We start from the raw sequence: 27,168 nt of genomic DNA on the forward strand, positions 1-27,168 counted from the left end.
GTGTCTCCCTAGTTTTTCCCTGTCTGCATCCCATTTCAAAACCAAATCACCCTCCCTAAAGGTTCTGATCCTAGCCTTCTTGTCAAAGCTCCTTTTCACCTACTACTGATGTGTTTCTAGGGTCTGCATGGCCTGACCTCTTTTCTCTTCCAACTCCATCAGCTCTGCCATTCTTATTGTCATGGCATCATTTTTTATTAGCTCCAGCTGATGAGCTAGTTCTAGAGATGGAAATTCTAATGAAATTGGAAGCCTTGCTTCTCTGTCATATACCAACATAAATGGTGAATTCCCTATTGACCTCTTAGGTGTTATTCTGTCAGCCTACAGTGCAGTTCTCAACTTTTGATGCCAACACCTCTGGTTATCTTCTATAGTTCTTTTCATAATCCTAATTAGGTTTTTGTTGGAGGACTCGACCAAACCATTTCCCTAAGGATAGTAGTTAGAGGATGTGCTCAAGTAGATATTATGATCAATTGCCCATGCACAAATCTGAGCTCCCACAAAATATTTTGCATTATCTAAAATAATGGTTGAAGGGGCACCAAACCTAGTCACAATTTCATCAAGGAACTCAACAACTAAAGATTATGTGGCATCCTTTAATGCAACCACCTCTGTCCATCTGGTAAAGTAATCTGTAGTAGCTAAAATCCATTTGTGACTAGAACTATAAGGAGGATTGATATGGCTTATGAAATCCAATCCCCATTGAGCAAAAGGTTGGTCCACCTGAATGGGATGAAGAGGAAGAGCTGCAAGCTTTTACTTACCGAAGAAGAAGGCGCATTTTCTACACTTCCTCACATACCTATGAGAGTCATAGAACAGGGATGGCCAGTAGTAACCAGCCCTCATGACCTTCATTACAGTTGTCCTTGCTAAGAAGTGACCACCATCAGGACCATCATGAAGCTCTCTGATCATTCTTTCAACTTGGTCTATATCAATGCATCTTAATAAGGCTCCATTAAAATCTCTCCTAAAAAATATACCATCAATTATGACATAAGGAATTGACTGTAATCTATACTATCTTCTTTTAGTTCTATCTAACCCTTGAGGATATCCATTGCCTAATAAGAAATTATTCATATCATTCGTCCAATTCCTTGGGTCATCATTTCTTGCTTCTTGTTGCTCTGTTAGTATCATAGCAACTCCCTCCTCAAATTCCTGAGATGGTATCATCTATTTACACAACCCTTTCCCTCTTACCAGCTTGGTGATCTAGATGTCAACATCATATTCCATTACTTTAGTAATCTAGACAGCTCTCTTCTCACTAATATCTTTGCTCAAAAGGAAATCCTTCACACTCGCATGGCGTATTAACAGATGAATTTTATTATGAGACAGGAGGTGTCTAAATTTCTTTAAAGCTCTGATGACTGCAAAGGCTTGCTTCTCTACATAGTTGTATTTGTCTTTATACTCTTTAAGCCCTTCACTAAAGAAGGCTATGGGCTACTCTTCATCTTTATCATTTGTTTGAGTCAAGACCGCAGAAATGCTTGACTCACCACCTAGGGTATAAAGGATGAAATTCTTTTCAAAAATTGGATTAATGAGAGTAGGGGCTGAGGCTATGGCTACTTTGATCTCTTCAAAACTTTCCTTCCCTTCCTTGGTCCATGCAAAGGCCATATTTTTCTTGAGCATAGCTGCAAGGGGTTTTACCATGGTAGCAAGACTAGGGATAAATCTTCTCACAAAATTTATCCTACCAAGGAAACTTTGCAACCCTTTCTTATGTTTGGGAAGAGGGAGAGCAAGTATTTATTTTGTTCTTTGTGGATCAATGGTTAAACCATCCTTGGATATAATGTGTCTTAATAATTTTCCTTGATTGGTAGCAAAGAAACACTTGCTCGGGTTAAGGGATACCCCAAACTCTCTACACCTTGAGAACACCTATCTTAAATGATCAAAATGATCTTCTACACTCTTTGAATATACTGTGATATCATCAAGGTAAACTAATACAAACTTTTCAATCATGTTTTTGAAGGCCATCTCCATTGCCTTTTGAAATGTAGCACCTGCATTGATTAGTCCAAATGGCATCTTACAATAAGCATAGGTACCCCATTTGGTGGTAAATGCAGTCTTGTACCTATTAGACTCTTTGACTAGCACTTGATTGTAGCCAGAAAATCCATCAAGAAATTAAAACCTCTTTGAACCACTGACCTTGGACAAAATCTTCTCCATGGAAGGGGGAGGATGGTGATCCTTAAGGGAAGCTTGGTTAAGGTCCCTAAAGTCCGCACACAATTTAACTTCTCCATTCTTCTTCCTAACAGGGACAAGGTTTGCTACCCATGACGAGTGTTTGATGGGAAAAATTATATTGGCCTCAATCAATTTGGATAGATCTTTTCTCATTAAGGGTTCAATTTTGGGATTCACCAGCCTCTGTTTTTGTCTTACTAGTTTGACATTATCAATTAAATCTATGGTATGCTAAAACAACCTTGGGTCAAAACCCTTTAAATCATCATACGTCCAGGTAAATATATCATTAAATTCTTGGCATAGATGAATAATAATTTCTTACTCAATCTCAGAACATACCTCCCCCATGTTTAAGGATTTTCCATTAGCAATCATGACTAGGGTGTGATCATCTTCATCAGCAGCTAAGTTCATGATTCTGCCTCTTGCTTGGTCATCAGGATTAAAAACACTTTCTAAGGTAATGAGACCCTTAGGAAATTTATTGGAACTGAGATTAATGATTTGATCACCGTACTGATCTTGCAGTTTTGACTGGTTTCTATCTAAAAATTCTACTTCATTCTGCAAGAAGCTTACAATTTGTTCATTAGATTCAAACACTTGCTAATGGATGTTGTTGTCGGGGATGGCAGGCCTTACTACCATTTTGATTTGTTTCTTCTTCTTCTCCTCAAGATTCCTTGGCACGTCATGAGATGCACCTATTGCTGCAAGTCTATCAGCATGTCTATTTTCTTTTCTAGGGATGCTTTGAATATTAAATGCATTGAAACCCTTAAGAAAATCCCATACCCTATGTTTATAAGACTTGAGCAAACCATTCTTGGTGATATTATGATTTCTCACTTGATTAACACCAACTCACTATCTCCAGATACACTTAAGGCTTGAATTCCTCTTTTTTGAGCAAGTAGGAGACCTTGAACCAATGATTCATACTCGGCCACATTATTAGTGCAACTGAATTGGAGCCTAAAGGAGAAGTAGTACCTTACTGGTGCAAGAGAAATCAACATCACGCCAGCCCCTGATCCATTCTTATTCCTTGATCCATCAAAGTACATACTGCATATCCCACTCACATCTTTTTAAGTCTCCACAAGATTGGGAACTAGAGCATCCTTTTCTAATATACAACATGTACTAAGGCATGTCTCCAGGGTTTCTAACATAGGATCAAATTGATATGCATTAGCCCATTCATCTTTAAAAAAATCAAGTATCTCAGCTCAGGAAATGGTAGGCTCATTCATTATGTCATTCTCATCCATTTCTAGGATATTGTAATTCATATTGATGAGATTAGGGGTATAGGGTTTGGTATGATGGAGGGCTAGAGGCTTTGCTTTGATCTAAGCTTTGGCCCCATATCTTGTTCTAAAAAACATATATGACCAATCAGAAGATATGTAACTACCAATTTGGGTAGTGAAGTCTCTTGATAGACAAATGGAAAAATGTGGCCTGACTTCAACAATGGATATATCTTGAGTTATAGTACAACCAAGGCATGCATGTAGGGCCATTTACACATTCCTAAGGATCCCTATAGTCTTTACAGTACTACCATCCAACTGAAATACATCCTTAATAATGGGCTCATATTTCATTTCCAAAACATCAGAAACACACCTAGGCATCACTGAACTACTAGCCCCTAAATCAATCATGCAATTGTGGACTAGTTTATCCCCTATAATTAAAGAAACATAAAATGGAAGGGGTCTAACCTTTTTATTTGTTTCTTCCTCCCTTGATGGTTGTACTAGGCTTGTGGCACTTTCCATGTTGGGGGGCTAATCCTTTGGTTCAATACTTTCCAATTCTTGTTGCAGCAACCTATTTTGCATGGGTATAGTAGCAATAGCACCCCACATGGAAATATTCACATTTGTCTTCTTCATTTGTTCTACCACACTGAATGGTGTAGTAGGTGCTTTAGTAGGAGCCTTAGGAGCTGCACTTGTAGGAGGTTGAGATGGGGCAACCTAAGGATCACTTACATCCTTTCTACCATTATTTCGCCTTTGTTGCTGAAAGGTATCTGACTGATCATTTACTGCTTGTTCATGGGGTATTGCATTTGAAGTTGAGGCCTAATTGGGAGGAGAAGGAGTATCATCTTCAATAGTTCTTCTTTTGTTCCTAGTGTTGTGAGCAATGGAATATTGGTTTACATTACAATGTTCCTCCACCTAATGATTCATAAAGGAGCAATCACCTTGTCCTTGCATATACGAGGCATCTTTAAATTGGTCCTCCTTATATGACTATCCTACTAAAGGGTCTTGGATGGTCAAAGCCAAATAAGATTCGACCTTTTGACACATGCAACGAGCATAGGAGTACTTACAGGAGGTGTTGGTGTGATTTTTCATAGTATAGGATTTGTTCTGATATTTGGGTGAAAAATCAGCTATGTCTTTGTTCTGTGGTGCCCTCATTTTCATTTTTTTTTTTTTAAAAAGAAGAGGTACTTTCTTCAAATATGTTGGTGGGGTTTTTTATCCTAAATTTTTTATTTACGTCAGAGTTCCGTTTTGAAAACCCTTTGTATGCATTTAATTGCAATTTTTCGTCTGAGAGGACGCCAAGTTAAAATGTTTTTTAAATCACCGTTGATCTATCAAAAATCAAGGGTCAGTGCATCCCCGCATAATAAACAAACCAGGTTTTTAAGTAGTGTGGGGAAGTGCAGTAATGACACGTGGCCCCTGATGTTTTATGAGATCCGATAGGCTGCAAAAGATCCTGTATGTTCGATTTGTCATTACTTTTGCACATTTTGTTTTCCCGCAATATCATTGGTGGATTCATTGGTAGAACTATGGAGATTACTTACCAAGTAGTATCACCATTGATCATGTCTTGATCAACAGTTGATGCTTCCCCGCATAATAAAGATGTAGGTTTTTAAGTAATGCGGGGAGGCACAGTGGTGACGCGTGGCAATGTGGGGTCAAATATTTGTATTTCAGTATGCTACACTGCAAACGACTGGTGACGTGTAATGCTAGGAATGCACAGAAGATTTTTGGGTTGCTTAATGAATGAGAAGCGGTATCACCATTGATCATGTCCTTATCAATGGTTGACGCTTCCCCGCATAATAAACAAACCAAGTTTTTAAGTTATGAGGGGAAGCGTCGTAATGACACTTAGCCCGTGATGACATCAAACCCTTGCTTGCTCAAAAGATGATACGGTATCCGCTGACGTGAAGTTTTATCCATCAGTATAAGCTAATACGACAGTTTCCTATTGGTCCATACAGCTAGCTGGTCGTCAATATGAAATGGATTATTCCAATCACCGATCTTGTCTTGATCGATGGTTGATGCATCCCCGCATAATAAAGATGCAATTTTTTAAGTAATGTGGGGAAGCGTGATGATGACACTTATCATGTTTCAGAAAGGACTGTGAAGCCTTGTTATTTTAAATCAGGACCGTGCAATCTGATAAAATCTACGGATGGGATTCAAATTTGAATGCAAATTGTAGGTAACGGTTACTGAGAGTAAATGTGATCCAGACCTGGTGCATGCGGTTTTAATTCATAAAAAGAGCCCACAATTTCACCACTAATGAATCACCAAAGTATAGAGAGAAAAGGGTGTTCAAGTTTTCAGAGCTAAGGCATGGAATTTCTCGGTTAATACTCCAATAAAATTGTAGAAGACATCATATAGCGCCGAAGTGCAATTTCTGGCAGGTAAGTGCTCCATGACTTTATGAGTAAAATTTCAAGCATCTACTGTTGTGAATTTTCTAAAGTTTTGATTAAAATGCCGCCCCGAAAAGAGTTTACTGGACAAAAAGATTATCTAAAACGTTCAGTACATGATGATTTTCTTGAACAATTCCCTTTATCAGTGCATGAAATAACAAAGGGAAGGGAGCTCATTCTAAAAAACCCTAGATTGGTTGTGGCAGAAGGATTTTATGACAAAGCTAATTGGATAAGGGATGCCCAGGTTTCCATGAGAGGTTTGGAGTTGTTTAGGAAATGGTTTTCAGGGAGAAAACTGGACACTCCTATGAGCAATGTATGGGAATTTGACATTGGAAAACTAGTAGTCCCTAGTGTCTTCTTTGATAGCGATTTATTGGTGGACCTGGCAAAGAGGTATGACCCTATCACAGGGTGGGTAAAAAATCATTTAGGGGTCAACCTTTTTAGGGTTTTCCCTGAATTGTTCACTGAGGTTTTCAACCTAAACCCTAACCATGGTGTACATGAAATCATTGATTTGGATGATTTGCAAGCTAGATATGATGCACAACGAGTGTACTTGAGAACAGGGCCACTACAGGAGCATGCTGCTAGGGTTGGAAGTTTGCCTGTGATCACAGCCAGTACTCCAGAGCCATTGTTAAGAAGACATTTCAATCTGAGAGCTCAGGCACTATATTTTTCTCTTTGCAAGATCTTGGGGATAGATGAGGGTGATCAAATTCCAGGTTTTGTGGTCCTTATAATTGCTCAAACCCTTCAATTTGGGATGAGTACCATTCTGGATTTTGCCACTTTCCTAGCAAAAGAAATTCACAATGGGTTGGTTGGAATAGAAAAGGGGAAAGTAAACAAACCATTCTGTTGGTATTCATTGATGATGCATGTATGTTTATACAAAGGAGATTCTTTCTTCTCCAAAGGTATGGAGTTAGAAACCACAAAGGATGGAGAAAGGAATCCAGTGCAATTATGGAGTGTGGATATGACTTCAGAGGCCACTAATGCTAGTTATGTAAGATTTGACAGGTATTTTGCATCAAAGCTTAGACTGCTTTTAAGAGGAGATAGCCCTAGAATCCCACAAGCATTATTAGAATTGGTCAGACCCAAGGACCATGCTAAGGGGCTACTTGTCAGTCATAACTAGGGGGATATAATTCCCTACAATGTTTCAACAGTAATAAGAGTTTATGGTTTCTTAGGAAAACCTCATGTGTTACCTTTTCATGTACCTCTGAAGATAGGGATAGCCGAGCTCTTATGGAAGATAGGTACTATAGATGAGAGGGAATTGGTCAAAAAGGGCACTTTCTTTCCAATAGTTACTATGGTGCATGATTTTGTTTTTGTTAAAAAGGGGTGGAAGCATTTAAATTTGTTTTTGAATAAATACAACATGGCAGAATCTCACGCCAGATTCATTGACCCTGAAGGATTCTATGACCTGTTAAGAGAAAGGGTGAGAGCTTCCCATATGGTGCATCAGGTTTACTATCCAGAAGATGTAATTAGAAATGTTTTCACATTGCAGGAGCAAGGATTAATGAAAGAGAAATGGATAGTTTTCAGTAAAAACCTAGAATTCATTAATGCTTTTGACTCCCAATATGACCCATTGAAAGATAAGAAATACTGGGGAGATAAAATACAGGCATTAATGAATAATTTTGCTACAATAATTCAGATTATGAATGAAAAGAAAGATATACTTATTGAGGCACACCCAGACAAGGCAGCAAAAATACAAAGAAGAATGAGTAGTAGAAATATAGTAACTCCTGGCCAATATACATTGCAAAAAAGGGCAGGTTATGTCATGGTTCAGAGTGTGCAACAGGTACCCACTCATGCGAAGTCAAGGTCAAGAAGTCCATCTGTAGCCAGCTCTCCAAAAAGATGAAAATTGGAGCAGGGGTCTTCTTATTCTCAAAAAGAACAATACTCCCCAAGCCAGTCTCCAATCCAAATAGATGATAAGGCATCTCTAAAGGAATAGCTTAGACAAATGGGAGGAGATGGGGATATGATTGTCACTTCTACAGACCTGAATGTTGGAGAGCCACCAGAACCTCCTACACCTTCCTTGGACCTGACCATTGTTGATTACCAAGGTAAGGAAATTGACCCGATTGTTGCCCAGGCTTCTGAAAGATTTATTAATGATGAAAATTTTGTAAGATCTAGGGCTTTTGCTCAGTTTTTATGGAGATCAAATATAAAGAATTTTGAGAAAACTTGTGAGAAGATCAAGGCTGAGCAACCAAATAAATCTGACCCGATTATCAAGGAAGAGGTAAAATCAAAGTTCTTGAGTGATTTTGCCCGGTTCACTCCTGAAGCTGGAAGGCAAATAGTTAGACAATCAACAGTCCTCCTTCTGCCAGAATGGGATATAGCGAATGCTATTGTTTTTGATTTAGTAAGGAAGCAGAAGGATGTTCAACTGACAACTGTTGAAGAGGTCTTGCAGGCTCATAGAGGGATAAAATTTAGTGATGACCACCAAGCCCTTGTTTTGTGGTCCATAGGTAAGAGGGAAAATACCAGGATACATGAGTTTCCCACTGCAGAACATATTGGCACATTGACAGTATACAGGCCTAATGAGGTAAGTAGCAAACAAGTAATAGGAATGGCTACAGAAATGCTAAAATTGGGTGGTGTTGTGTCTAGACAAGAAGAAGATAAGTTTTCCCAACTCAATGCTAGGTTTGAAGAAGTTTTGAAGGCATATGAGGAAAGGGGTATACGGATACAATCATTGGAAAACAAAATGTCTCAAATGGAGAGGATACTAGGGAAGAGAAAAATGTTAGAGTCCAGTGCACCTACAATTGCATACCCTCCACAACCATTGGTTGGATCTGGATCAACCCCTATTATTGAAATACCTGACACCCCTGAAAGGCCACAATTCTATACTACAGAGGAATTTGAAGAAGAAAAAATAAAATTGCATGAGTTGCAGATAGAATTGAGAAATCAATATGAAGAAAAGTTAAAGCAGGGTGTAATATATTTGAGGGATAAAATACAATGGTCAAATTTCTTTGATCAGTTGGCAAGAATTGCAGCCCTCATGTATGAGTTGAACAGGGATAAGGATAAGCTGACTCTTCTTGCATAGAAATGGAGGGAGAGAAATAATGATATTACAATCATATGTATATCTGCAGTCCAAATTCCTTATCATCAAGTTGAGAAGATTTTTGATTTATTAAATAAGCTAGAGAATTTTAATGATGAAAGGGATTCTTTACAGAGAAGATTAACACTCTGTTTTTCCCAATACATCGCTCAAAAATTCACACTATTTCCTTGTGCTTTAGAATCTGTCGATATACTAAAAGAAAAAGAAAAGTGGAAAAGGGAGATGGATGAATTATTAAATGAAAGAATGATAAACATTATGAGTGAAACTAGCCACTGGTTCTGGGCAAAGACAAATGAGGAACTAGTAAAAGTACAGTTATTTTATACTGCTATGGGGAAAGAATTTGATGTTTTAGAAGAAAATGCAAATTCTTTAATAATGATACAAAGAGAAGCTCTGACCTTTGATTGGCCAGATGATGATGCTTTTAATAAATGGAAAAACCAGTTTCTAGAACAAATATCAGAAGATGATGAGGAAGAAAATGAAAAAGTAACAGTCACCCCCGAAGTAAATAATAGGGAGATGGAAAATCCCCAGGTTGAAGTAAATTTATAGGTAACTGAAGACAATACATCACTTTCAAACCTCATGGATACTTACTCTAAGGATGAAGAATAATTGGAGAATCAGATCCTATCTTCTTGTTAAAACAAATGAGAAGTATAATAGAAAGGGACCCACCCAAGATGTTTTGATGTGTTAGCTTTTCTGTTATTTGTTTTTTGTCTTTTACTGCAAACATTCATTAGTGTCTTTTAAGGTACACATGTCACTCTCTTTAGCCCTAAGCTTGTTGCATCTCACATTATTTAAGTGAGATCTCAAGGCTAAAGAAGGGTCTGAAATCTTTTTCTTCTAAGTATTGTGCTTAGTCTAGTTTTTGGTCCAACTTTTGAAGGCAAGTTTGTAATGTATTTTTTTGTCAAATTTTCTGAAAATACATGAAGATAGAATGAATTTTGTTTCTTTCTGAAGGCTATTCTGAGTTTATTGTAAAAGATATACCATTTTCAAAGGAAATGAATACAAACTATGAACTGTCCCCATCTCAGTTCTTTCTGAATTTTGTCTCCTTCTCAATACTTAGCTACCTTGATGTTGTATGAGTAAAAGCTTGTACTATTGAATGCAATCTAGTTAGGTTGTATATTCATCTATCATTTTTGTTAATTCAATGGATTAAATAAAAGCTTTGATGAATGTGATAAGATTCCTTAAGTATTGAAAAGTATTTTGAATGATAAATTCTGATAAGAATTGCTGATAAAATTTGTTGTAAGGCAACAAATTAGATCTTAGATTTTGCTATAGACTTTGAACCCCAATGGATTAGGCACTGATCAAGTTATTTCAGCTGAAGGAGAAATATCTTACAAATGGTCTTTTCAAATGCATCATCAAATCAAATTTTACTTTTATTTCCTGTAGATCTTCAAAGTTGGCCAGCACTTGTCTGCATGAATTTTTTTTAGCTTCAGTTAGCCATTGTTGTTGAAAACGTCTGCAGATCTATAGAAGACTTCTTGGCCATATCTGTTTATGGGATGTGTTTAGCAAGTTAGTAAGAATTATGTATATATTTGAGGATGTTGAAATGAGAATCAGAATGAAACTAAGAATAATCCTCATATAGTTGTTTCAATTTTGAACCATCCCTGGGTATACCCACCCTGGTTGTGCAGAGCCAAAAGAGTAGAAAACCATTAGTGGTTTTGTTGAAGTTGGGTCCAAATACCTTACATATGCAATTGTTGATAAGAATAGGCTAGTCTTTAGATTGTGTATGTACTTTCATTCTGGTATTAAGCATTTTGTCACTTTGTAGTTTTTAGTACCATTTAAAACACCAACAGGAGGGACAAAAATCCTGATCTTGGGCCATGTTATTTTGAGGAACTATGGCCCTGCTTTGGTTTACATTTGAGGTTGAAGCATGGTTATTTTGCCTATTCTAATCAAAAGAATTTTTCCATGATTTGGAGGCCTACCACTGTTCAAAGTTTGATGTTGCAATTGGTGAGCCTTACTACCTTGAGCTTGCTGTCTCTCTAAGGTTACCACCTTGTTGCTCACTTTCTGCATCACAGCAAAGCTATCTTCCATCTTCTTCTCTTGACCTTGCAATCTTTTATCTATGTTCAGCATCATAGATTGCATCATCTCCTTGATTTCATCTATTCCATTTGAAGATGTGGAAGGTTGAGGGACTAGAGCAAGGGATTGTGATGTGGAAGTTGTGGGAAGAGGAGCCATTGCTAGTTGGTGATTTGGAACATTAGGAAAGAAAGGCATGGGAGGCCTTGGAGCTAGCTTATTACCTTGCATTAGGATCTTCTCTGACCATATTGCTATGTCATAAGCATTAGGTAAGGTATCTCCTCCCATAGTCTGGATTGTAGTGGCAATGTCACTATTAAAAGCTCTGAGGTAATGCAAGAAGGCATTACCAGGGGTAGGTTTTACTAAAGTAGGTATTCTATCCCATGTCTTTTGAAATCTATAGTTGAAATCAGTCATACATTCACGGGGGGCTCTTTTTATAGTAGTCAACTATTCTAAAAGTGACAAATGGTCACTTTTGTCCTCAAAGTGTTTACATAGTCCTTCTTCTAATCCATCCCAATCTATTATAGAACCATGAGCCAAACCTCTATACCACTATAGTCCTTTTCCTTTCAAGGATGAGGCTAGAAGCCTAACTGCAACATCATCCTCTGTAATAACATGAATATTGTAGATATTTGCAACTTCTTGAATGTGTTCTAAGGGAGAGATAGAAGTTTCACCAGTGAACTCTAGTATTCTTTTGAGTGCAGCTATTGGTATGTCATGTCTTTGGGCCAATAAAAGAGGACTTCCACCATTAAAGGTGGCAAAAGTATGGGCTCTGGGTTGTGCCATATAGGCAAGTGATCTATTGATATGTGTTGATGGCAATCTAGGCTGAGATCTAATAGTAGGAGGAGTAGAGATAGATCTTGTAGGTGTATTTGTTTCTATTACACTCCTAACTGGTGATAAAGATACTCTAGTCCTCCTTCTTCTAGGATTTGAAAATGAAAGCCCTTGGTACTGGAATTCACCTCTAGAAGATGCCCTTGTCTCGGCTTTGGGCATGAATTACTACAACTTTGGTCTAGAACCAGATGTATTTGAAGCTCAAAGTTGCCAAGTACTTGAAGAATGAGCCTCTTGAATTCTTGAACACTGAAGCCAATACTATCTCTTCAGTATTAATCTTGAAATCTTCCTTTTGACACCAGTAGACTTGAAATTTTCTAAATAGAGTCCCACCAGGCATGCCAAAAACTATTGTCACAAAAGTTTGCACCCTTGTCCAAAGCTTTTACATAAGGACAATCTTGTGAAACATGGAAACAACCTCCAAGCTATGGGACTTGAACTATGAGGTTGAGTCTCCGGAGAAGGCTAGCTTCCTTTACTATTAGGGTGCACCTAACTACTCTTAGAGAGGAACAGGAAGAAGGAATGCATAGAAGAAAATCTACCTACTCTAACCTAAGGGGGTGATGCACCAAAATAGAGTGTTCAAACCAATCTCTGCCCATACATGCACTACTGAACCATCATGACACCAAGAGATATACACATCCAGACTTTCTTTAATCTAACAACAATCACATGTAGATCAGAAAACCCGGATGAATGACACAAGGAAAGAGAGGATTCACTTATATGTCATTCATAGGCCAAAAGAGATATAGTCATGCAAGATTGCAGATATCCACAACACACCAATGAGAGGCAAATAGTTCTTGCACTTTACATCAATGGCTGGAGGAGATAAGGGAGAATGTCATATAGTTTAGAGGCAAAGGGAGTTTACAAATAAAATTGTAGAGCAATATCAGAGAAGTCAGAGAAGAGTTGACCAAAACAAAATCTACAAAAATTACCTTTATAGTTTAGGCATAACTGAGATTTACTCTAACTGAAGTTACTCCACAACTACCACCATTAAGTCTTACAGAGAATAATCATGCAGATCTATGGCAAATCTGACCTTTGCATAGACTCAGATACCATGAAATTTGATCTCTATTGAAACAAGGCCCTGAGAAGACAGAAATGATGCTATTAAATTGTCTAACCAAGTAGATGTATTAGATCAAAGGTGGTTGGGCATTCTCCCTCATTCACTGAGTTTAGAATTCATCCAAGAGTGGTTGGCATTGATCATAGGGATCAGATCATGTGGGAAAACCTGATCTCTCTTCATTTTTTGGCTCATGAATCAGCAGGGTCAATAGATCAACTAAACCCTACGATCAGAATAGACCACATGGGCCAATGATTTTATTTTGTTTTGCCACTCCGCAGAGTCTTCATGCAGTTGACCATATCTTTTAACTAATTGTGTCACCTCCTCAAACCCTGACTGTGATGTAACTGCCAATCGTCAGCCCTAACTGTTACTGCCTTAGCTGGACCCACTAGGACACGTGTTGTTTAGGTGCTTCCCTGCAAATTTTTAATCTTCATGCACTTCCATATATTGGGCAAGCGCTGATCATCGATCTATAGAAGATCAATGATCGAGAAAGATTCTCCACATCCTATGCTTGCCCTCTTCAAAATTACTGGGCCCGAAAAACACTTAACACAACCTGGCATCCAACTCAGCAACCTGGCATCACCTTGTGGCATATGGAACAAACCTGATGCCACAAGGACACATAGCAGGAAGGCGCTTGCCCACATTGTCTAATTTCCTCGCAACTCCATAATGCGGGCAAGCGCTAGCCCTCGATCTCATTTGAATCTATGACGATCAAAATTTTGCGTGACTGCACACCTAGTCAGCTAGGCAGACTAATGAAATGCCCTCTTCATACTTTGACTCACCTGACAATGGCCATGGAAGACGAGCTATCATTACCTTCTGAGAAAAGTGGGCCCATCACATCACACCATGCCATGCATCACAAAGGGGCATGCCCGCATTACTTAACATCCTTGCAACTCCTTATTGTGGGCATGCACCAACCGTTGATCCTTGAAGATCTGATGGTGAAAGGTATAACTAGGAACATGTGAAATCGTGGGACAGGTGTCACCAGGGTGCTTGCCCGAATTGTCAGAAGGTTTGATGGAAGGCAAAATGCGAAAATGTGGGCACCAATCAATCTGCCAGCTCACCCTACCACCTATCCACCCGGTCTGTGACGGCTTCAAAGAAGATGGACCCACCTAAACAACAAGGACCCACTTATCCACATGTCGTAAAGGGGCTTCCCTGCATTACGTAAAGGTAGTGCATTTTCAAAATGTGGGAAAGTGCTTGTCGTAGATCTGGGCAAGATCTGACGGCACAGAAAGTCACGAGGAAGCGGAAAAAAATTTAGGAAATACCGTAGGTTTTTAATGCTTTATTTTTTGATATTTTCCAGTCATTTAAAATATTAAAATATGGAGAGTGACCTTTGGGTGGGCCGAGGTATTTGAATTCAAATTTTGGCGGGAGGCAAAAATGGGTAACAACTACTAAGTGACAATAATAACTAAGTTTATAAGACATCTAAGGGATCTGTGGATTTGTTTTTGTGGTAACTGATTCACACACACCCCACCCCCCCTTAGTTACTCCATCTATATTTCAAACAACTAATATTAGAAATTTTGGTGCTTGCAGGAAGGATTTCAAGGATCTAAGCTAAAGATCAAGATGTCTTACAAGAGGGAAATTCCAAGGCTTAATAGGGATAACTTTTCAGCATGGCAAGGTCTCATCAAACTCCATCTGGCTTCCATTGGAGATAGAGGATTGAAATATCTTGATGAAGCATATGTGACTCCTTTTGGTACACTATCTGCTAATGACATTGCTAAGAGGAAGACTCATAACACCATGATGATAGACATTGCATCTGACCTAAGCTATGAAGAATTTGATGATGTAAAGGACTACAAAACTGCCTTTGAAATGTGGAACAAGCTGAAAGATATCTATGGAGATGATGATGATAATGTGAGAAGAGACAAAGTAGAAATTCTAAGAGGACAATTTGATTAGATGAGGATGAGAGAGGATGAAAACATTGCCAAATATGTTGAAAGAGTCAAAGTAGTTGTTAGTGCAATAAATTCTTCTGGAGGAGACATTGAGGAGGAAATAGTTGTAAGTAAAGTTCCTAGAATATTATTTTCCATTTATGCAATTAGATTTTCTACAATTCAAAAAAAAAGATGTGAAGCAAATCATAAGATAAATTTAGAAGCAATAGTAGGAAGATTGACTGCATTTGAGCTAGATAACTATGACAGCTATGTTCTAACTTCCAAGAACATTGAATCAGCATTTGAAGCCAAGCTTTCACTCAAAGGGAAAGGCAAGAAGATAAAGAAATCTCAGTTAGAAAGTGAAGAAGAATTAGAACAGAGTTTTGACAATGATCTTGAGGTGGTTGAAGCTCTACTAGCAAGGAAATATTTTAGAGGCAGAGGAAAATACAAAGGTAAGGTTCCTCCAATCTATTTTGCATGTGAGGAAATTGGACATATTGTTGTTAGGTGCCCAAACAAGCAAAACAAGGACGAGAATAAAGGTCATAAGTGCAATGGCAAGAAAGACTTCAAATAATTCAAGGACAAAGGTAAGAAAACATGTTTCATGGCTAAGGATTCTAATGATTTTGATGATGAAGAAGATGAAATTGTTTACATTGTTGTGAAAGATGAATCTCATAATGATGAGGAAGATAAAATGGCACTTATCTCTCATGTGAGCAAAAATGATACATGGATCATAGATAGTGGTTATTCTCATCATATGACTAGTGATAAAACTAAGTTTGAACATCTTGAAGAGTATGATGGTGGTAGTGTGAGGTTTGGTAATAATGAACCTTGTTGCATAAAAGGAAGAGGAAGAATATCACTAACCAAAGAGCTTGTATGTGATAATTCCTATTGGGTTGAAGGTCTAAAACACAATTTTTTGAGTGTGGCACAACTACTCAATATTGGATTCAAAGTGGAATTCATGCATGGAAAAACAAGACTGTTGGATGACAAAGGAAAGCTGATTTGATCAAGCATATAGATAAAAGGCAACTTGTTTAATCTTAAACTTGGTAATTGTTTATGCTTTATTGCTCAAGTTGAAGAAAGTTGGTTATGGCACAGAAGGTTATGTCATGTGAATTTTGATAATCTGGTGAAAATAAGCAAATTTAGGAAAGTAAGAGGCATTCCTAGTATAAAGAAACCTGATGTTGGTCTATGCAAGAATTATCAGATTGGTAAGATGGGAAAGACTAGCATTAAAAGTAAGAACTATCAGTCTGAAGAAGTTTTGAAAATTATGTATACTGATTTGTGTGTACCTATTGGAATTGAAAGCTATATTGGAGAAAAGTTCTTCATTCTTTTTGTTGATGATTACTCTAGAATGATGATTGTTATGTATTTGAGAGAGAAATTAGAAGCATTTGAGAAGTTCAAAATGTATTTGGCCACAATAGAGAAGGAAACAGGGAAAAAACTAAAATGCTTGAGGTCAGATAGAGATGGTGAATTCATCTCCCATGAGTTCAATAAGTTTTGCATTGAAAGAGGAATCAAATGATAGGTATCAACACTTATAACTCTTGAGCAAAATGGAGTAGCTGAAAGGAGGAATAGATCTATCATAGATTGTGTAAGAACTTTAATGATTGAAAAGAGCATTGCTATCAAATACTGGAAGGAAGCTATCAACATTGCAGTTCATACCTTGAACCAAGTACAATTGAAGAAGGACTCATTCAAAACTCCCTATGAGTTATGGTATGGCTATAAACCCAATGTAAGTTACCTAAAAGTATTTGGAAGTAAATGTTATACTCTGAAAGAATCTAGAAATGGTAAATTTTATGTGAAGGGTGATGAAGGAATATTTTTGGGTTATTCTTGCAAGAGTAAAGCATATAGATGTTTGAATTTGTCTACTGACAAATTCATAGAAAATACACATGTAAAATTTTATGAGTTTGTAGAAAGGACTGAAGAAGAAAGCAAAAAGGAACCAGAATATTATAGGAGATTTGTTTTCATTGAACCTGATACAGTGCCAGATACATCTATCAATCAGGAATCTTCTACTCCCAAGTCTTCAGTAATCGAGTTACAAGAAGTTCAAACTGAACCCAAGTCACATTTAGATGCTACTGAGCCAATGCCTACCAAGTCTAAAGGACTCGAGCAATAGTCAAATCAACCAAAATAGCCAAAACCTAAATTTGAACTGCAAGAGGATGACAATGCAATTCATTCAAAAGGAAAGGAACCTGTACTAGCCAGGTATGTCAGGAGACATCATACCCCAGATCAGATTATTAGAGACAAATCTAAAGGTACTATGACAAGAAGTAAGCTAAAAGGTACTTGTTCACTTGCTGATTTTGAACCTAGAAGTGTCAAAGATGCATTAGAGAATAAAAGTTGGATTGAGGCTATGAATGAAGAGATAGAGAAAATAGAGAAGAACAAAACATGGACTCTTGTACCCAGGTCTAAAGATAAAAATGTGATTGAAACTAAGTGGGTATTTAGAAATAAGTTGAATAAAGATGGTAAGGTGTCAAGGAAAAAAGCTATACTAGTATGTAAAGGATACTCTCAAGAATAAGGAATAGACTATGGAGAGACTTTTTCTCTTGTTGCAAGATTGGAAGGTGTCAAGACCCTACTTGCATATGTTGTATACAAAGGATTTAAGATATATCAAATGGATGTCAAATCAACATTTCTCAATGGTATTTTGAATGAAGAAGTCTACATTGAAAAACCTGAAAGTTTTTTTGATCTAGACAAGAAGGACATGGTCTGCAAATTACACAAAGTATTGTATGGTCTAAAACAAGCCCCTAGAGCCTAGTATTAAAGATTACATAACTATCTTATTCAAATTGGTTTTCAAAGAACTAATGATAACAGTAGCTTGTATATCAAGGAAGGACTAGATAAAAAAATTGTTTTGGCAAAAATATTTGTGGATGACACTTTGTTTACAAGAAATGATGATCTATGCAAAGAATTTTTAGAACAAATAAAAAAGAAATTTGAGATGTCAATGTTTGGTGAGATTAAATTCTTTGTTGGTCTTCAAATTCAGCGAAGCAAGAATGGTATCTACATCACTCAGTCTAAATACATCAAGGAGATACTAAAAATGTTTGGTATGGAGGATTTTAAATTAGTTGGAACTCCTATGTGCACTGGACTAAAGCTTACCAAGGATGATGAATCAAAGGAGGTAGATCAAACATTATATAGATCAATGATTGGAAAGTTGCAATATGTAGTTCATACAAGGCCAGATATTGCTCTTGTAGTTGGTATTGTAACAAGATTTTCAGCAAAGCCAAGAGAGAATCACATGATGGCAATCAAAAGGATCATGAGATACTTGAAAGGAACTGAAGATTATGGATTATGGTACAAATTTGGAGGTAATCTGGATTTGAAAGTGTTTACTAATGCTAATTGGGCAGGAAACATTGATGATAGAAAGAGTACAGGTGGAGGACTTTTCTTTCTTGGAAAGAGATTGGTTTCTTGGACAAGTAAAAAGTAAAATTGCACATCCCAATCTACAACAGAAGTAGAGTATGTTACAATAGTAGTAAACTGTTCTAATATTGTTTGGTTCAAAATATTATTGGAAGGCATGAAGGTGGAAATCAAAGAACCTATTGTGATGTTTTGTGGCAATACAAGTGTAATCACCATATCTAAGAATCCAATAATGCATTCAAAAACCAAGCACATTGCAATAAAGTATCACTTTGTTAGAGAATTGGTGCAGGATAAGGAGATCAGATTGGAATATGTCTATACAAAAGAAAAAATTGCTGACATATTCACCAAACCATTACCTAAGGATGCATTCGTGTATCTCAGAGCTAAGTTAGGGGTCATTCCCCTATCTGAGGCTCACTAAAATAAATTTTTAGTGATGCATCAATAGGTATCAAGTTGAAGATCTATCAGTTGATGTAGCATAATAATCAGAACATTGCATATGAATTCGTACTCAAGGTACATTGTTACTCATTTGGCTTGTGTTGTCTTTGGCATGTGTTGTCAAAGAGGGAGATTTTATTGTCATATCCTTTTGAAATTTGAATTTGTTTGTGAAGCTACATAATTCCTTCACAAAGGGAGATTACTGTATTTGAGAAGTTTTTAGTATAAAATCTAAAAGGGAGAAATATTCTGTCAGAAAAATACTTGTTCTCAAATTTCATTCTGCTATGACATGTTGTGTTGCCATCAATGCCAAAGAGGGAGATTGTTGGATATTGATGGGACTCTAAATTTTGGCAAACTCTAGAGCTCCAAGCACCATGACAAAGTACACAAGTAGGCTCAGCTCCAATTGTTGTTATTGGATGGAATCCTATGCTGCAATTTCTCATTACATTCTCTAAAGATGGCTCTTTACATGTTTGGTGGACTCGTGTCATAATCAATTCAAATAAGTCACCCATGCATGCTAACTTCTTTGAAGCCTATTGAAATTGTAATGGATTAGATAAAAGATAAGGATATGGTGTCTTCACTTTTAGGCTTAAAAGCTCACCTTGATACAATAAAGGGAAGACTTTTTTTTTTAAAATGAAGCATTTTCTAATACCATAAAGGATGCTTTTGAACACTTAATTAATCTACATCAGAATTGACCAATAGAGCTTATTGCTAAGTTTCTTGATGAGAAGCTTTGGTCTGGTAACAGGGGCTTTTCAAAGGAAGAGATGGAGAATACTCTGGACAAAGTTCTGGTTTTGTTCAAGTTTATTCAAGGAAAAGATGTATTTGAAGCATTTTATAAAAAGGATGTTGATGATGAGGAGTTGTGGTGCAATATAACCCTCTTCCAAATAGAGAAGATTCTTCTAAGCTTTCTATAAAATATGGAAAGGATAAGACATCTTTGCCTAGAAGTATTGGACTTGAAGAAAGCATCAACCAAAATGTTACAAAGAAGTGTGTATCCAAATCATTCATCTTTTGTCAAAATATTTTAAGAAGTTATAGATTTAGAATGGTCTTCTTGTGTTGACCATGAACTTTCAAGTGAAGTAGAGCACCACATTTACCATCTTTCAAATATTATAGGTGCTATCTGGTCTAAAGACAAAAAAGTGGAAGCTTTGTCTGTCTTAGAATTAGAGGAGAGATATTTTCTAGTTCAAAAAGAAGAAAGCATTTCATCTTCATTGCTAGTATTATATTAATCTTTTCTTTCTAAGTGGAAGCACAAGCTTGCAAAATAGTTTTTTTACATTGTTATGTAACCTAGGATTAGTAGTACTGAACTACACAGGGTATTGTCCAACATTTATAGACTTTGGAGATGGTTCACATGCACACACCCTATTGCTCAAATCTTATCACCTGCACCTTAAGAACAAGATTCAAAATCTATTACCTTCTTGTGGAATTTACTCTACAAATTATATGACAATCCTCTCATGAGTTGTATGTTTCATCATTTCATTGGCCAATAAACATTCTGTGGAAATATTTGGTGATGCATCTGACATAGGCAATTCATTTGTTCATGATATTATCTGAGAAAAAGATATCTAGTTTTGATTCCATGTTTTAGGTGACAGGTAGAAGTTCAATTAGACTAAAGAGGTTTGAAATAGACTCGTATTCAAACTTGATGAAAGCCACTGCATAGTCCTAGCAATCTGTGAAATCAAAAAGATCAAAACCCACTTATAGCATTCATAGTTCTTTCCTGGGGAGATTGGATTTGAAGAAATTGGAAGATTACTTGAATGGATTGATATCTTCATGGATCCTCTGAATTTGTGGAATAAAATGAAAAAATAATCTATGTTAGTAGCTTTCATTAAGGATTCGCAGGCGATTGTCTTTTGTTGACATTCAGCAGATGTGGGAAGAGTTGACGAGGTTATTTGTGTCCCAGAAGAAAGTTATTTAGATGATTTTCATTTTTGTCCCACGACTTACTTATATTGTTTTTGTTTTATTGCAAGATGGAAAGGCTTCGCATGGATTAATAGATGCAAAAGCATTCACTAGTCACACAAGCCACCAAAAATGTATTAAGTAGATGTTCACGAAATAATAGATGGTTCAAGAAATGAAGGCATATATCAACACCCACAAAGACATGTCCATGACAAAAAAGGCAAACTCTGGAGTTTATTAACATCGATGGGATTCCTTTGTTTGATTTTTTATCATTCAATTGGCAATTAGTTATTGTGAAAAATTAATATTTTAAAACATTTGAAAAGAGTTAGTGACAAATCATTAGTTATGAAAAGTTGTGTCATTTAAACATGACTTTTCATAAGGACACAACTTTTCAGATTATGACTTTTCACATCCTATATAATATGAGATGTAATTCAAACAAAGGAACATTTGATTATCTAAAGAAAGTTGGTCATCGTTCAACAACAATACTCTTGAAGTTTTTATCTCTTTAAAGGAGGAGCTGGAGTTTTGAACTAAGCAAAGAAGATTATAATTTTTTGAGCACTAATTCAAGCATTGTATGGATCGAACTGTGCTGAATAGAGCATCAGAAGATTGAATTTCTTCAATATAGTTTGTCCAGCAATAAAATTAGTAAGGATTTGAATTGTTTTAGAGTTGGATTATATAATTTGTCCTTTGTTGTGTTGATTATCTATTTGTTTATGATTTACTGATTTGATAGGTACACTAAATTGTTTATTGCTATTTAGATTTGACAAATACAAATAAGTGCAGGATATAATGTTCTTTCCTATTATTTGTATCTATTGTGTCTACATAATGGTTAAAACATAATAGACTAATCCAAATACATTGAAATATAACAATTTGTGGCATCATAATTAGTGAATTATTAGCAAATAGCACATCTTCAATGTCATAAAGTTGTATGTAAAAAATATATGTTTGACTCTATTACCCAATTAGAATTTGACATTGATCATAAAACTGCTCATAAATATTGAATCGAATACTGGCATTTCTCTATCTTCTTTCTTTAAGGATTTTGATTTTATTTAATAACTCATTTTAACTCTTTCTTTCAACAACACACAAATCTTAATAAAGTAATCAAAGTTTGAAGATAAATAATCATTAACTACAATCCAAAGAGTTTCCTTGACACTTGCCAATTGAGGAGTTTGTTTCTATTGCTATAGTCCACTATAAATCATCTTGGATCTGAGTTTTGTCATCTAGGATCTAGGTAAACATGCCCTGTTCTAGCGGAACCAAAAGTGTAGAGGATTTGATTCAATCCTATCGAGTTGGCCAAAATCAATTAAATACCCAACATAGAGTAGGCAAGGCGAGTAGGTTTCTAACCAGTGATTTTGATAACCAACAGATTAGTGACTCTACTGGGCAAGTTGCAAGTAAGGTTTACTTACTCTAAGACCAATTTAGAGTTTCATTTAAGCACAAGCCTTATGGTGAGTTCTCTTTTTTTTTTTTTCTTTCACTACAAGCGTAAATATATTAGTAGGATTTCTTTTAGTATTTCCATTTTCTATTTATAATTTTCAGATTCTAATATTCAAGTTTCTTATCAGCATTTGAGTAAAATTCAAAAGTCTTTCTTGAGATTTCCTGTTGTGTTCAAAAGTCTTAAGTTTTGGCTTAATTTAATTTGTCTACATCTCACATAAATACTTAAGAGAAACTAAAACAAGAGTTCTTTTCTTATTTTCAGCAAATTGTTCTCAAGTTATTGGCATTAAATCCACTGGATAAAGAACGTAAATCTTTTTTTCTTTATGTTAAAAGAAAGTGGCGACTCTATCTTGTTTGGATATTATATACTGAGCATCAATTGTGTGCTTTTGAAGTGTATGTGGGGTAGAAGATCAATAAATCCTCAACCTAAAAGACTTGCACAACTGACTTTTGAGAAAAAGCCACAAAATAAGAAAGGTAAAAATCAAAAGGCAAAAATGTTTTACAAAGGACATAGAAACTTCCAAGAAAGGACCAAAAAACAACCCAAAATAGATGAATCAAGTCATAACAGTCTCAAGAAAGATGAGGAAAATTGTAACCCATTCTTTCACATTCTAAGGGTTAATGAAGAGCCTAAATGTGAGATAACTCATATTCAGGATGATGAAGAACAAGAACAAATAATACAATGGGACATGATAATAGAGAAGATGGTTGAAACTACAAATGGTAATAGTGCAATATTGGCAAAAACATTAAAAATGTAGCCAGATGATATTCTTGTGAAAATAGGAATATCAAAAGATCTCATTGCTTCCCCACCTAGAAAAGATTGTAATGAAGAAAAATATGATAGATGGAGGGGAGAAAGGTCTAATCAAGATACACCACCAAAGTACAACTTGCCTCATAGAAAGAATTTGAAGGCACAGTTTACTACTAGTCATGACATTCCATTATATGAGAACAAAAGAGATAGAAATCAAAATAATAATTTTAACAAACAGAACAATCAACGAGCATGGAACAATGGGCCACATAATAGAGGAATTCAAAAAAATGGTGGAAACGTTAGACAACCTTATGGGTTGAATTAGAATAATAATAATCAAAATTTCCAAGGACATATGATGCAAAATCAGGGTAATAGAAATCAAGTGATAAGACAACCTATGGCAATAGAAAGATATAGACAACTTGATTTCAACGAAATTCGAGGATATCTAAATCCTATATCTAATGACTTAAGAAATGTTATCCCAAAATTTTTAGGAAGTGGAAAAGAATCAACTAAAAGACATGTAATTAATCTAAATAATGTGATTGAAGATTTTGAGGAAGATCATGAAGACGTATTCATGAAACTTTTAGTTCAATCATTAACTGAAGATGCTACTGAATGGTATAGGAGTTTTTCGGATAGACCTATTTCTAGATGGTGTGATTTCACATATTAGTTTATTGAGCAATTTGGTGATCACAATGATACATCCTTTGCATCACACAAATTAACAAGCATTAAAAAGAACTCAAATGAATTAGTATCAGAATTCAACAAAAGGTTTAACAAAGTGCTCAACAGGATTCTAAGGGAAACTAGGACCATGGATTCTTTTTTGATTAATTTTTACTTAATTGCTTTCAATAGTAAAACTCACTATGAAATAAGATCTCAAAGACCTTCTTCACTGGCCCAAGCCTTCAAAATTGCCATGATAATTGAAAACGATAGAAAAGCAATTGGAAGAATCAATAAGAGGGATGATCCAAAACTATACAATCCTTAAAACCCTAAGAAGGATGAACTAAAAGAAATAATGGATATGTTAAAGGAAATAAACATCAAACAAAGTAGAAATGAGAGACCTCCATTCCACAAAAATGGTCGAGTGAGACTACAGGATATGCCTTACAATACGAACTAGAAGGATGGGAAGTTGAAAAGGCCAAATTATGCTAATGACACCCTCGATCCTTTAAAGAAAGTTAACATCATTGATGATGGCCCATGGTGTGATGCTTGCAGATTACCCCATGATCCTAAACATTGTATTGTTGCACAAGCTATTTTTGAGGAAGAAAATCAAAAAAATGAAGAAAAACCTATAGTCAACACTATATCATCCAAACCATTATGGGAAAGAGATGAAGATGACTCTACGAATGAAGACCAAAATTTTGATTGTTATTATAGGGGCTCTAACCAGTAGTGGTGTGCTCAATAGGTGTTTTCAGATGAGGAGGATACACCTACTTTTCGCAGATTAATGACAAAAGAAAGAAGAGCTTATACTATTGCAGTAGTTGAGCATGCTAAGCACACTTACCAAAGACAGAATAAAGACAATAATGTTGATCAAGGAAGTTCTACCGATATATTTTCAAGAAATCAATAGCATATTGAAGCATCTAAAAAGCTCGGTAATCAAGCTCAAGCCAAGCAAAAGGAAGGTAATCAATCCTATAGAATGACCAAGAAACTAGTCATGCAAACTAATGGTAAGAAAATATTTGATTTTCATAGTTATATGAGTCATGCTTTATCTTAGTTAAAAATCACTATGCCTCTAATGGAAATGATGAAATTTTTTGATTACAGGGATGAGACTTTGAAGATATTGTCTAGTGTGCAAGATATTAATAATATGGATGATGTTAGAAATAACAAAGAGTCACCTATTGTATATTTAGGAACAATGTTGAATAAAAAGTCAAACCAAGTAGACCTGTTTTATTTAACATTGTTGATAAATAATAAATTGGTAAAGAATTGTATGATTGATTCTAGTGCAACAGTTAATATCATGTCTGTTAATGTAATGAAAGAAATAGGTCTTAAAGTTGATAATCCTTTTGGTAAATGCTATGCCATGGATAATAGATCTATAGCTATGGTTAGAATTATTAAAAATGTGGAATTTTGTATTCCATTATTTCTGCATATATCATATAGAATTGACACTACAGTAGTCAAGATATTAGTGAGTTATGGCATGTTGTTATCTAGACAATGGTCACATTTGGTTGGTGGTCATGTTCAGTTGAATTTGTCTTATGCTACCATATCTATAGGAGGGAAGGAAATCAAAATTGACAGAGAACTCCAATCATACTATTTGATCAAGGATTATATTCTAGATCCTGAAGTAAATTTTTTACAATTGGACATGGATAACTTCTAGGTAAGCATAACTAAACCTACCTCTAAAATTGTTAATCTAATTTCAATCTATGTAAAAGAGGATTGTAATGACATTTGGTAAATGTTCTTTGATGGTGCTTGTAGTAAGGAAGGAAATGGGGCTGGCATTATATTTAATTCACCATCAAGTAAAACTTTTAAATTTTCTTTCTTGTTAAATTTTGAATGTACTAATAACATTGTTGAATATGAAGTGTTAATTATTGGTCTTGATATTGCAAAAGATTATGGGATTAAACTACTTACTATCTTAGGGGATTCAAATCTAATTGTTTTTCAAATTAGGCATAAATTTTCAACTAGGAACCCAAGGTTAAAACAATATCAAAATTATGTGTGGGACTTGCTAGAATTCTTTGATGCATTCTAATTCAAATGGGTTGATAGATCAATTAATTACCTATTTGATATGATGGCTAACTTGGCTATTAGGCAAATAGATATTCCATTCAATGAGGTTATTCAAGTTGAAATGAAAAATAGACCTTCGATATGAGACAATGTGCGAAACTGGCAAGTCTTTGAAGATGATAAAGATATTATTAGATTTTTAACTTTCCAGGAGGATTATGAAAATTAGTTTATTGACTGGAATGGGTGCTTAGAAGAAAAGGATGGTATGGAAACATTATTTGGAAAGAAAATAGTACAACTAAAAACAAATAAAATATCTAAGGGTTAAGTGGCTTTAGATAAAATCTTTGATGAAAGGGAGAGTCCAAAAAATAGCAAATCCACTAAGATCCAAAATGAAATTGAGGAAATAAATTTAGGAAGTGAAAGTCTTCCCAAAAAGGTTTATATAGGGAAAAAACTATCATCCAAAATAAGGGCTGACCTAATTTCTTTGTTAAGAAAATATAGGCATGTTTTTGCTTGGAGCTATGATGAGCTTAAAGCATATAGGGAAGATTTGTTTCAACATGAAATACCTCTAAAACCAGATGCCAAACCATTTAGACAAAGACAACGCCCAATAAATCCAACCCTAGCTCCAAAAATGAAAGATGAACTCATTAAATTAAGAGATGTTGGAATTATAAAACCTATAAGGCACTCTACGTGGGTTTCGAATTTAGTCCCAGTAAGAAAGAAGAACTGTGATATATGGTTATGTATAGATTTCAAAAATTTGAATATATCTTCTTTTAAGGATAATTATGTGTTTCTTAATATGGAAATTTTATTACAAAAGGTAACTAGTAATGAATTACTATCTATGATGGATGGATTCTTAGGTTATAATCAAATCAAGCTTAAAGAATTTGAATAGTATAAGACTACCTTAATGACACCTTGGGATACCTATGTTTATGCTAGGATGCCTTTTGGGCTAACAAATGTGGGAGCTACTTTTCAAAG

This window comes from Cupressus sempervirens, chromosome 7, assembly GCF_028749045.1.
Source record: "Cupressus sempervirens isolate cs-2001-9-10 chromosome 7, ASM2874904v1, whole genome shotgun sequence".
NCBI lineage: Eukaryota > Viridiplantae > Streptophyta > Pinopsida > Cupressales > Cupressaceae > Cupressus > Cupressus sempervirens.